General features: G+C 38.3%; 1 pseudogene; it reads right to left on the reverse strand.

Moving 5' to 3' along the window:
* Nucleotides 1-1,270: 1,270 nt before the first annotated feature.
* Nucleotides 1,271-3,100, reverse strand: LOC133925470 (retinoblastoma-related protein 2-like; annotated as a pseudogene).
* Between the last annotated feature and the right edge of the window lie 10,140 nt (nt 3,101-13,240).

The following is a 13,240-nucleotide window of genomic DNA, read 5'->3' on the forward strand; positions in this document are numbered from 1 at the left end:
ATACTCTCCTTCTGACTCTGGAGTCTCTCTAAAAAATGCTCTGGTGTTCAGTCATGCCCATCACCGGACTGTCCGGTGTGTACAACACCAATTAAGCCATTTTGTAACATCTTTGTTAAATGGTCCGGTGTTCAAAGCCTCCCAACATTAGACTTTCCGGTGAGTAGACTGTCCCGAACACCCATTTTTAGCTTCTCTATTAAATGCTCCATGTTCAAATTTTCCGAACACCGGACCTTTCGGTGCTCATCCTCTCTTAACACCAAACCTTCCGATGTGTAAATAAAATCACATATCGGATCATCCGGTAAGGCAAATCTTCGTACAATCAGAGACATCAACTTTCAATTCCATTTTTGGTTTAGTCATAAACATAAACATTCTCATACAATTCAAAAATTGTCAAACAAAATCAACATTTTGTCAATCACGTATTACATATAAATCAAGATACATCTCAATTCGGTTTCTCAGATAACTAATTGAAAGAAAATTAGCTAACAAATTTCACATTTCATTTGCCAAATGTTTCAGCCTTCTAAATTAAATCCAATCACCCACTGTAACTTGTCCTTGAATGTTATTAGAACTATCTGGTGCCCTGAGGACAGAGTTGAGTGATGCAGAAAACTGAGCACTGCGAATGTGCAAGTCAGAATAGCAGAACAATACAAAGCAGGAAAAAGGTAGATTTCAAAGGCAAAATAGAGTCAACAGTACCATTACATTTGTTCATGGAAGAAACAAATTCATTCAACATATGACATACTACTGTATTGAACCCTCTCAAAAACACTCACACACACCGAGACATACCTGATGGAGAAGCTGCTTATATCAAGTCACTTGCAATGCGATCTCCAAAAAAAAAAAAAAAAAAAAAAAAAAACACTGTCCGCCCGCTTAATACAGAACCGTTAGTCCGATTGGGAAGTTGGAAATGCACAGTACAAAAGTAGAAGAAACAGAGAAAGTACTGATAAAGTGAAAGACAAAAAAATACAAATCAAATGCTATGCTTTCTCAAGACCAAACATATACCTCGGACAAACACATAACAAAAGTCAGGAAAATGATATGGTACAGGGCATGCTAGTGCAAAACTAAAAAGGTAATCAAATGCTATACTATCTGAAGACAAAATATACCCCTGACAAATACATCTCGAAAATCAAGATAAGTAATTGATACATTAAATTATAGAAAATTGTTAATTGAAAATTAAGGTTAATTAGCATTCTACACAACTCACAAGTCACAACCTAATGCACTCAATCAGCTGCGAAATGAAATGATACACCTCAAAGCTAATTCTGAACACTCGGGTTCTTGTATAGTGCTACTACTCACTAACACATACATGTACAGTTCAGACACTCCACTTAACCCACTTATTCAGAAGAATAGAAAGCCTTCTGTGGAATTGTGAGCTATATACAGATGGACGTTGCCATTTATTTGATCAAGTATATGGTTTTCTCTTCTTTGGTAGGGGGCTAAATGCAGCTGCAGGATCCAAAGAGGCAGAACCACCATTTGGCTGGCCAAGGCTACCAGCTACCACTGAGTCGCTCACCATGTCAAAGTTTATTCGAGTGTTAATTCTCCTGCTAGTACTGCAAATTTAACATGAAACGGAGTGATGCATGGCAGTAAGTGCTGTGAGCAAAACTTCATGTTGTAAGAAAAAAAAGTGCCCATTTTAAGCTAAAACGTACCAATTTAGGTGGCTATTTATAGCAACCAAATCTTTCGACGGACTCTGATAAGCATGGGTGCCTTCACTGATGCATGCATAAAAACTCCTGGAACTTGGTGAAAGCAGTGCATCCATCTGACAGGTGCAATAAAGAAGCATGTGTTAGAAGAAGGGAATGCACAAAGCGTTAAATGCTAATTGCTAAATTGTAAACATTGAATCACATTACCCTAGCCCATGGTTAAACATAAAATCAAACTATTTAGATGTCTATAGATTACTAAACTGTGACATGAAACAGACAATAAGGTTGCAGTAGTACCACTACCACCTACCCTCATAGCATGTAACAAGTGGACAATTTTCCTGTTTTTTACAAAAGGTCTACGAACCCTAAGGTTACTTAAAATAGGGTGACATGTGGTGAGAACAAACTGTAGCAGCAAAGACTACTCTAACCTCTAGGAATTTAGAGACTTGCATATTGACAACTGTCCCTGTCACTTTGGCATGTAAGGAGCAACCTAGTGGATTTTTTTCTACATAATACATTACTGTGTTGTGTATATAGAGAATTTTAACCATGCATACGCTATATAAAAAGATCATCCGTAACCTTACTACCTTACCAAAATAGATTAGAGGTATATATGTCAGCCTAAGAACTTTGAAAGAACTAAAGGAAGAGCAAGCATGCAAAGTAAAGCAATATTACACAGAATGAGGAAATAAAAACCTTAATTTGCAGCAACGGAGACACATAAACATTATGAGAAGACGATACTTTCTTCGGGAACATATCTGGTAAATTTTAGAAAGGAGATGGCTTAAGTGATGCAGGAATTTGGCCTACAGAGCAAGTAATAGTAACAACATCATCAGTCACTCACAAGTGAAGAAATAGCAGTTCAAAGTGAGAAAAGGGGGTATAGTATGTACTAATTGAATATATTCTTCTTGTCTTGTGGACGAGTACCAGGGATTAGTGTCACAAGGAAAGGCTTGGCTGCTGAAACAAACACCTCATTATAAAAAGTAATGATATCAACATGGCGTGATCCTAGTCCCTGTTAACAGAAAAGAACTGTCAGAAGAAAGGGGAAATAAGGCTGAAAGCAGCAGCTTTAGAAAGAAATGTCTGAGGAAAAGAGGACGAATATTGAAATCTGAAGGTCAGGTACATACTCTATTGCGATTTCTACTCCCAACATAGATACTTAAAAAACTTCGGGTTTGCATTGCGGCTCTCTCTTGTAACTGTTGAGTATCTCCCTGAATTACAGGGTTAATTGAGAAACCTGTCAGAGAAGGTATGATCAGCTCAAATAACAGGAAGTTCATTAACTAGCATATATGTACATTAGCAACACCACAGAGGCAGCAAAGAATAAGTTGGTCAATGTGATGTTTATATGTATTCCATAAGAGTTTGCATGAAGTTGTGCATATATGAATTCAAATTGAATTAAAAAGAGAATATGATATGAAATGATAAAACTGCATATAAACAAAACATTGGAAAGGAACTCGCTTTTTCATCAAGTAACCTAGGGTTGGAAAATTTTAGAACTTATTAAGTCACATGATAGAAATATTAGTGAATTTTTTTCAGATTTTTAGGAATTTGTTTGAGGCCTTAAAAATTGCTAAAAGTTCTAAAAGTAGCCCTCTTTGGAGTTTGTTATTTTGAAATCTACCTGGGGTATTGAGATGAATATTTTTAAATCAATTCATCATAAATTATATGACCTAGAGAAAAAGTTTCGTGAATTTTGGAGCACGTCAACCCCACTGTCCCAATAGAGAAAGAGGGGCGAAGAAAAATTGAAATCTGTATGTTACTGTTCATCCAACAATTTTTGCTCCGGTTTTCGCACATTGGTCCCACGAAAAATTGAATTTTTGCTCTTTCAGTCATAGAAAGTATTTTCGCTATTTCAATAAGTGAAAATTCAATTTTTCACTTGTTGAAATAGCAAAAATCTATTTTTTGCTTTTTTATTGTACGAAAATTAGATTTCGCTCAACTATTGAGCGATAGTGGGTTATTTTTTATATTTTTTTAATTTGTGTAATATTTTTAAAATTTCTGTAAAAATAATATGAAAAAAACTCGAGTTTTTTTTCTTTCCTTTCCTTTCCTTTCTTTTTTTTTTTTTTGAACGATCAACTGGTGTATTTGGTGTTTCAACATGGCATACATGATTTGCAAACAAAACCACCAATCCTCGGCTCATCTGCATGCAATTTCTGATCCAGATGTAGAATTAATCTGCCTTGGAGGATTCGATTGCCTGCTAGGCGCTGGATTGAACCGAGGATTAAAACGTGCTTCGTGCAAGCGCGGGCCGGGCAGGCGGGCGGATTCAGACGGCTCAGACGGTACTGGCTGAGTGGCTGACTGCTTCCGTGCTCCGACAGCGCCGGCCGTGGTCGTAGCTAGCTGCATGCTTTTACTTGCTTACGAGTAGCCTTTTTCTTTCCCTTCCAGTGTGCTGTTCGTTCAGTTCGAATTTATTCACGGCACGTTTTTTTTTTAGTATTTTCACGGCACGTTGAGGTCCAGACACTACTACGGAACCGGCCTCCTATATTAGCCCACCACTACCGATTTATTAGTTACACAAGAAAAATCAGTCATCACAGTTTATATAGCTTAAGTCGGTAGTGATGTCTAGCTTCCTTATCACTATTAGCTTAAGTCACCAACTAGCAGTGATAGCAGGGTATCACAACCGGTTAGTTATATGAGCCGACAATGATATCTCGGTTATATAAAAATCGCTCTCTCCTTCATCAAGCCCGAACACAACAGAGACGAACTCTATTATTCTTTAGCTGCGACCATTTTTAGTCACCAAGTTTTTGATGACTTCAAAATTTTGAGAATCCTCGTAGCCTAGGTGTTTCAAGGTATGCAACTTCATCACCAATCCATTTCTAGTTAAATTTTATTTGCTAAATTACTCTAAATTTTGAAATGATGGAGATGAACTTATGATCATGATATTTTAAGACAATGTAAGACAATGTAGATACAATTATACTTTATTTATGATATAAAAGCTTCAATTGGTAGCTTTATGGTGGGAAAGTGTCTTTATTATTGATTTACATTAGCTATAGTATAAGCATATTTAATTTTGATTTTCAATAAATTAGAAAAAATTAGTCATAATATTAAGGTATATAGCAAGCTCTAATTATATTTTTTATATTTTAATTAATTAGCAAGCTCTAATATAGAAACTATAGGTATGAGTATATTTATTATTGATGTTTAATGAATTAGAAAAAAATAGTCATGATATTTAGGTATGTAGCAAGCTCTAATTATATTTTTATATTTTAATTAATTAGCATGTTTCAATATGGAAATTTTAAGTATGGGCGTATTTATTATGTTTTTTAATGAATTAAAAAATTTCACTATGATATTTAGGATTGTAGTAAGATCCAATTATATTTTTTATATTTTATTTAATTAGCAAGCTCTAATATAGAAATTTTATGTATGAGCATATTTATTTTTTACTTAATTAGTCCTACATAAGGGATGAATAATAATGAAAATTTTTAGGGATGGAAAAAAAAACTCATCGGAAGCGGACATGAAAATATACCAAATATAGCTCCTCCAACCTGGACCAATTGCTGGTAAGAGTTGGTGAGGTAATTTATTTGTTGTTGATTGCAAAATCTTTTGGATATTTTGAATATGGATTTACAAATAATGATATAATTGTAGATTGACGGGAGATGGATGTACAACGCGAGCCGTGTGAGCACAAAGTACAAGAACATCCTGGAGTATTTTCTGGTAGTAGCCGTGGTGCATAAGTCAAATACACAATCTCAATACAGGTGATGTCCATGCATCGATTGCGAGAACAAGAAACAAATTTCCACCATATAGTAGATACATTCCCACTTGATACCAAGGGCTATATACCTGGCTATACCTGTTGGACGGGCATGGTGAAGCTGAGATCATACAGGAAGGGCAACACATTGGCAGATAAGACGTAAACTTATGCACTGATATACCGACTGAGAAATACACCGATATGTCACCTGTTGAAAATACATTGGTCAATGATGATCTAAAGAAAATGTTGGCTGACAATGATGATGATGATCTGGAGCAGATGTTGTGCGATGGGAAGGAGAACTTCACAAATGAAAGAGAATTTCAAAAGTTTCAGCGTATGGTAGAGGACTTAAAACACCGTTGTTCCTGGGTTGCGAGAAGGAGTATATAAAGTTACATATCGTGCTTTCATTGCTACAATTGAAGGCAAGCAATGAGTGGACTAATACAAGCTTCACAGAGTTCTTACTGTTCATGAAGAAATTGTTTTCAAAGGAAAATATGCTGCCAGAAAATATGTATAGGCCAAGCAGGTTGTGTGCTCATTGGGGTTGGAAGTACAGAAAATATATGCATGTCTAAACGATTGCATGTTGTATCACGAAGAGCATGTAGACTTAGAAGCGTGTCTCATTTATGGTGCTGGATGGTACAAGTGTGATGGTGATGATATCAATGGTGAAGTAAAGAAAAAAAGGCCTCTCGTCAAGGTGATGTAGTATTTTTCCTATAACCCCTCGTTTGAAGCATTTATTCACGAACAAAAGGCATGTTGAATTGATGTGATGACACGCTGAGGAGCGCAAGGATGATAGAATGCTGAGACACCCCGCTGATTCTATGCAATAGAGGAACATCGATAAGAAATAGAAGAAGCCATTTGCAGAAGATGTGAGGAATATACGATTTGGGTTGAGTAAGGATGTGATGAATCCATTCCGCAACTTAAGCAATAGTCATAGCACTTGGCATGCGACTATATATATATATACAGCTTTCCTCCTTGGTTGTGAATGAAGTGAAAGTACATTATGATGCAAGTACTGATACAAGGGCCGATGCAACCTGGCAACGATATCGATGTCTACCTAAAACTATTAATGAAAGATCTTGTAATACTGTCGAACAATGGTGTGCAACTATGAGATGAATACAAATGAGAGAACTTCACTCTACACATAATGTTGTTCGTAACAATCCAAGATTCACCAGCCATTGGTAACCTATCGAGCTAGACTGTCAAAGACTAGTTTGCATGCATGCAGTGCTTGGATGAAACAGAGAGTTTGTAGTTGAAGAACTGACGAAAAATAGTGTACCTAGGTCATTTTAAATTTCTTGGCAAGGAGCACCCGTACCGCAGCAATAAGATAACTCATGATGGGAAAGTTGAGACTCGATCATCTTCTAAGCATCACACTAGGAGACAGGTATATTAGATGGTAAAGGGAATTAGGGTTATCCTTGAAAAGGGAGACGAGGGTATACCAGTTTCAAAATCTAATCTTAGAGCTCCTATATTAAAAAAATCTATTTTTTATGACTTAGTTTATTGGCCTAATTTGGTGGTTCGACACGCAATCGATGTCATTCATATTAAGAAGAATATGTGTGATGTATTGATTGGTACATTACTAGACATACCTGCAAAACAAAGGATACACTCCAAGCACGGGAGGACCTAAAACATTTGAAACTTAGACATGATCTACATCCCGATGATATGGAAGTCATCGATAAATATCTTTCCTGCTAGCTACAATCCGAGCAAGACGGAGAAAATTACAATGTACAAGTGCTTGCATTGTATCAAAGTTTCACCTGGTTACTCCCCCTACATAAAGAGACTAGTAAAAATGAAAGATTTGAAATTAACAGGTATGAAGTCTCATGAATGCTATGTGATGATGACACAGATACTTCCAATTTTAATTAGATGTACTCTACTACTGAAGGTCCGAAACCCAATCATAAAGCCGTGTTCATTCTTCAACGCGATATCACAGAAGACCATCGATCAGACCAAGCTAGATAAGCTACAGGAAAACATGATCGAGACTCTTTCCCTGCTTGAGGCTTGTTTCCCTCCATCATTTTTGGATATCATAGTGTACTCATTGTTCACATTGTGAAAGAGATACGAATTCTTGGCCTCATGTTTCTGTAACAGATGTACTCTTTTGATAGGTTCATGAGAGTTCTGAAGAAATATCTTCGTAACCAAAATTGGCCAGAAGGCTGCATTGGCTGAGGGCTAGGGAACCGAGGAGGTTATTGATTTCTACGTCGACTACATAAATCTCAAATCGATTGGTGTGTCCGTATCTCACTATAAGGGGAGGCTACAGGGGAAAGGGACAATAGGTGCAGACTCATTCTAGACTAACGACCCCGCTTCATTCACGCAAGCACATTTCTAAAGTTAACCATTAGCTATATGGTGGAATATGTCATTATAGTGGAAGATGTCTTTATTATCGATTTACATTAGCTATATGTATGAGCATATTGATTTTTGATTTTTAATGAATTATAAAATTTAACCATTTTTTAAAATTAATTTTCTAGCTTCAATATTAAAATTTAGGTATGAGCATATTTATTTTCCATTTTTAAGGAATTAGAAAATTTAATCATGAAATTTAGGTAAATAGAAAACTTATGTATAAAATTTTGGTCGGGAGGCATGGACAAGAGAGGCTGGTCGAGCTGCTGGTGTAATCTGGAGGGGCGTGTTCGGGTGGCGTGAAAAGGGTTTCACTACCCGTGGACCTGACCCGCCGGTAGTGAAATAGGTTTCATTGCCAGTTTACTTCCTAGGCCAGTAGTGAATCCCCATTGCCAGTTTACTTCTTAGGCCAGCAGTGAAGCCCCACTTTCACTGTCAGAACACTCTTTGCGTCGGCAGTAAAGCTCCCTATAAAAACCTTACGCCTCCTTGCCAACACTCAGAAATTTTTTGATCCCCTTCCTGATGTCGCCTCCTTGCCTGCCTGCGCTGCCATTCGCTCGGCTGCTCCACCATCGTCCTCTCCCTCCCAATGGAGGAGAAGGTCCAAGAGGGCTTCATCATCCTCTTCGCCCGCCCACGTAGCTGACCTTGTCGTCCCACACCCATGTCCCTAAGGTCAGTCGTGCCGCCATCATCGTCACTCGCTCGTGTCATTGTCGTCCTCGCTCATCAAACATAGTAGAAGGATCTAGAGGGCAATGTTGTCCTCCTCGCCCGCCCGTGCTGCCGACCTTGTCGTCCCACCGTCACTGAGGACCACCACCCCGACACCGTCGCCGAGGGCCATGAACCACCTCGACGCTGAGGAGCTCATCACCTCCTCCTTGACGAGCGCCCCAATGCCGAGGAGCCTACGTCACCGTGCCCTCGCCACCCACCTCCACGTTGATGAGTTGAGTCATCTTCCCCTCTGGGATGAGATGGATGAGATGATGGATCTCGTGAATAGATGGATGATTGGCTTCTATAGTTCCTATCAAATAATCTTGTGAATAGATGGGTGATTAGCTTTTGTGATTGGCATGAGCTAGCACCTACTACATTTCTTGATTGACCAGATCGGCCTCTGTGATAAGATGGATGAGATAAGCCAAGTTGCTCTGTGATGATTGATGAACATTGAATTTGTGCACTGTAAGGATGCAGTTGTGCTAGGCTCTATCCATTTGTTTTGTTTCTAAAATTAATCTTTCATTTAGTTGCATTATATAATGTCTATACTCTGATCACATGGAATCCTTGCACTGATGTGTTACTATGTTGTTTACTACTGCTATTGAACGTGCTGGTAATCTAGGATGGAGCCTTTGGTTCAGTTTTGGTTGGTAGTAGCTGTAAATGTTCTGTCATTGTGATATCTGTCACTTATCTGTTCTGTTCAGTTCTATACAGTAGCACAGATCATGATGTGTAAAAGGTCTTTATTTAGGGAGCAGGGTATCTTAACCATGGGGCCAAATATATTGAACAATCTGAGAGTAAAGGAATTATTAAATCATGTTCTCCAATTGTGGTTTCTATTGCTTATGGTCATGACACATAAACTGCTACTGTTTTTCTTGCCTATTTGTGTGAAAGCTCATTTCTTTCCGATTCAGTTGTTAAGTATGTTGGGTTCAAGTTGTTAAGTAAACATTCATTGGTATTTTAGCTTGTATGTTGCTATTTCTTTCTTACTGAATTTTTAACAGTAGGCACATATGACTAATCCTGATAAGAACATATTACATGCTCTGACCTAAATAGGAGCCGATACTATGATATGGCCTAGTCCTCTATAATGTTGCTCTGACCTGGATAGGAGTAGATACTATGATATGTCCTAGTCCTCTATGATGTTGCTCTAACCTGGATAAGAGCAGATACTATGACTTGGCCGATGACAATGGTGCTGCCTTGATTCTTCTTTTTTCTCTTGTGTATGTGTGTGTAGGCTGCTTACATCTCCTTTCTTGAGTTGAGATTCTTCTTTACTTGTCCTTGGCCGGATGCTGACTTGTAATTATAGGGAATTTAGAGGCTATTTATATGCAGGAAGTTTCTGAATAATTTCCTTTGTTTTAAATGTAAATATTTGCATTTTGGCCCTTGGAAAATAATTAATATTTGTATGAGGCCCTTGGCATGGTCGATTTGTTCTTTTTAGAAATTTGGGGCCTTTTATGTAGAAGACAAAAACATGTATTTGTATTTGTGCAAATTATTTTTGGGTTTTTATAATGTTTCCTAAAATGCCATGTATTTTGTTGTGAGCTAATTCATAGTCACAATTAAATATACATAGGATATTTAGGGAATAGCTGGGTTCAGGGATTTGCCATGCTTAGCCTCCTGCATTAAATGCTCTCAACGGGGAAGCAAATATTTCTTTTGAAATACAACAAAATAGTACCGATGATGGTATGGCTCAAGGATGCTAGAACATGTCCTTATTTGGTTCACATAATAGTGGAAGAAGAAGGATTTGTCTAAATTGTGGTCAATGAACTTCATCTTCTCTATTATGTGTGTCTAATAAGGCCATATGTAGAGCCGCCAAGGCCGTATTTCTTTTCTACTCCTATTATTACAGATGAGAAACTACAAGTGCAAGGTGCTAGAGTGAAAATCATGACAGGTGTAGGTGCATGGCACTTGATTAGCCGGTGAAGCTGAAAAAGCTATTCGATTCGAGAATATTGTACTCTTTTTTTTAGTGAAAGGGTTGTACCATGAGTTGTAATTGTGTAATCACAATCATGTGAGAGTTCTCAAACTTGTTAATTATGAGTTATCTTTAAATTTCAGATTGGACACTTGAACTTGTAATGATAATATACTTTTTTATTAAATATGGTCATAATGTACTCATTTACAATATTGTATGTGTATGCATTCTATCTATTGACTCCCTCCTACTTATGTCACTCTTTCGATAGCATCTCTCCCTCCCTCCTTCCTCAGCTCTCTATTTGTAGAACACTCAATCACTCGTCGTCATCATATGTAGAACTCTTAGGAAGAGATGCCATCACCAACCGCTGATCGTATGCAGAATACTCAGGAAGATGGCTCCTCCGATACGGCCTAGGTGCCGAAAGGAGTTGTGCCGCTGTCAAACATTGAAGAAGGTAGCCCGATCAACTACCTCAACCTAGAGCAAACAAACGCCATTGGAGGCGATGAGGTAATTCATAAGTAGATGAATGCATCTATTGTATGTATGATCATATAGGTTCTTAATACTTTTTTCGCTTATACGTAGATGTCTGATGCTCTGGAGGGTCACGATAATGATCAATCCTAGGAGCAACATCGTATCTGAGGTCCCTCAAAGATGTCTGGGGGATAATTTGTCATCACTGAGGTCTCACCATCCAGGGAGCCAACTGCACCAGAGAAAGTTCTAGGACTATACAAATCAATTTGTGGGATAGCTGTTAAGGATCACATGCCTATTAGCTACACATTGTGAACTGGAGTACGAGGTGATCCGCACATGGTTCCCGATTCAATCAAGAATGACATCTTATTGGTGATATGCCCTAGAGGTGATTGCATATGCATATTGGATCTACAAATAAGATTTAATATGATTGAATGTCCATTAGGGTTTAGAGTCATGATGTGTTTTAATGTGATTAAAGACCTATTAGCATGCTCTATATAAGAGGAGGTAGGAGTCGTGGGCTCACAAGTTAATTCCACCACCAAAACCCTAGCCGACACCTCTTCCCGAACTTCCTGTGAAACCCTAGTCAGGCGCATGGTGCTAGCACATAGGCATATAGTGTTCCATCCCTGTACGTGTAGATATCATAGAGGCACTACTACAATTGTTGTGGTGCTGATCGGTGATAAGGACACTAGGATGGGTTCGACTACTTCCTCAACCAAGGACGTGGTCGAGGCTTCCTGTTCATGGTCGATGAGGTTGTCGATGTGATCGACTACTTCCTCTACGTGGTCGGAGCTGGTCGAGGACGTGGTGCATGTGGTTGGGGCTAGTCGAGGACACGCACGAAGATAGATCAGTCTACTCCAACTCTTCTTCCACTGTGCCGCGCGTCTAGTGGTAAAAATTTATGATCCCGTACTGCATGGTTCCTTTGTTGAACGCAATAGAAAAAAATGTTTTTGCTAGCGTAGCCTACCCATTCCCCAACAGTGGTAGCAGAGCCTATATGCGCAGTTTTGATCTAGATTGGTCATATGTAGATGATATGTGGTAGTAATAGATATGATATATTATTGTTCTAGTGATCGGTTCGTGTGATGGATCGGTCGATGCACTGTTTGGTAAAATTGGGATCAGAATGAGGTGTGAGTTGATCGAATCACATGACCAAAAAGATTAGTTCGATCTCCCACCTGGTTGGGCATGCGACTTGCCCTTACCGACTGGAATCACCATCGGGGCTAATAGCGTGCGCTGCTCCATGGTTGGACGAACAACAATTCGAGGCTGTATGTGTTGTCATCATTTCTGGAAAAACCTCATGTCATGATCAATATGATTGATCTAGTAGAAATTGAGGTATTGTGAATGACTCGGAATCGGTTGGTTTTTGCTGAACATGTCCTTCGTAGATATGATCAATTCGATGAGATTTTTATAGCAATTTCATAAATACGATCTATGTATTTCCGAGAGGTTTTCAGAGTGCATAGATTGTTATAATAACATGTTCACGTTGTGACATTAGAATTCGATTCTACGCTTAACTCATTTTTGCAAAGAATATTTGTTATGGCCTTATTATGTATGTGATGCATGTGTGTAATTTTTATAGCCTGTATGTCATGATTAATTGCAGCCAAAGGCTGTCATGTTATTGTATAATGGTATGTGTGCTGACTTGTGATGCTTCTTTTTCTCGTGTAATTTATCTAGTGCTATTAGGAGTAATAGACCAGCACATTCATTCCAACAACTGCACCTACATAGGTATTGATCATTGTTTTGTAGACCTGCCAAACCAGGGTGCCATCATGTATCTTAACCAGATAGTATGGATGTCAAACATCTACACGCATAGTATTGGTTTACTTAACAAAGCTATCAAAATTGTTTTGGGCTTTGGGGCATGGAGTTGAGCACCAGGGCATTGGATGCCACTCAACAAACAAAAGTCGCATAGGGATGTGATTAGCAAATTGCTGCTTACATATGTCACTA

The sequence above is a fragment of the Phragmites australis genome, chromosome 7 (genome assembly GCF_958298935.1).
Source record: "Phragmites australis chromosome 7, lpPhrAust1.1, whole genome shotgun sequence".
NCBI lineage: Eukaryota > Viridiplantae > Streptophyta > Magnoliopsida > Poales > Poaceae > Phragmites > Phragmites australis.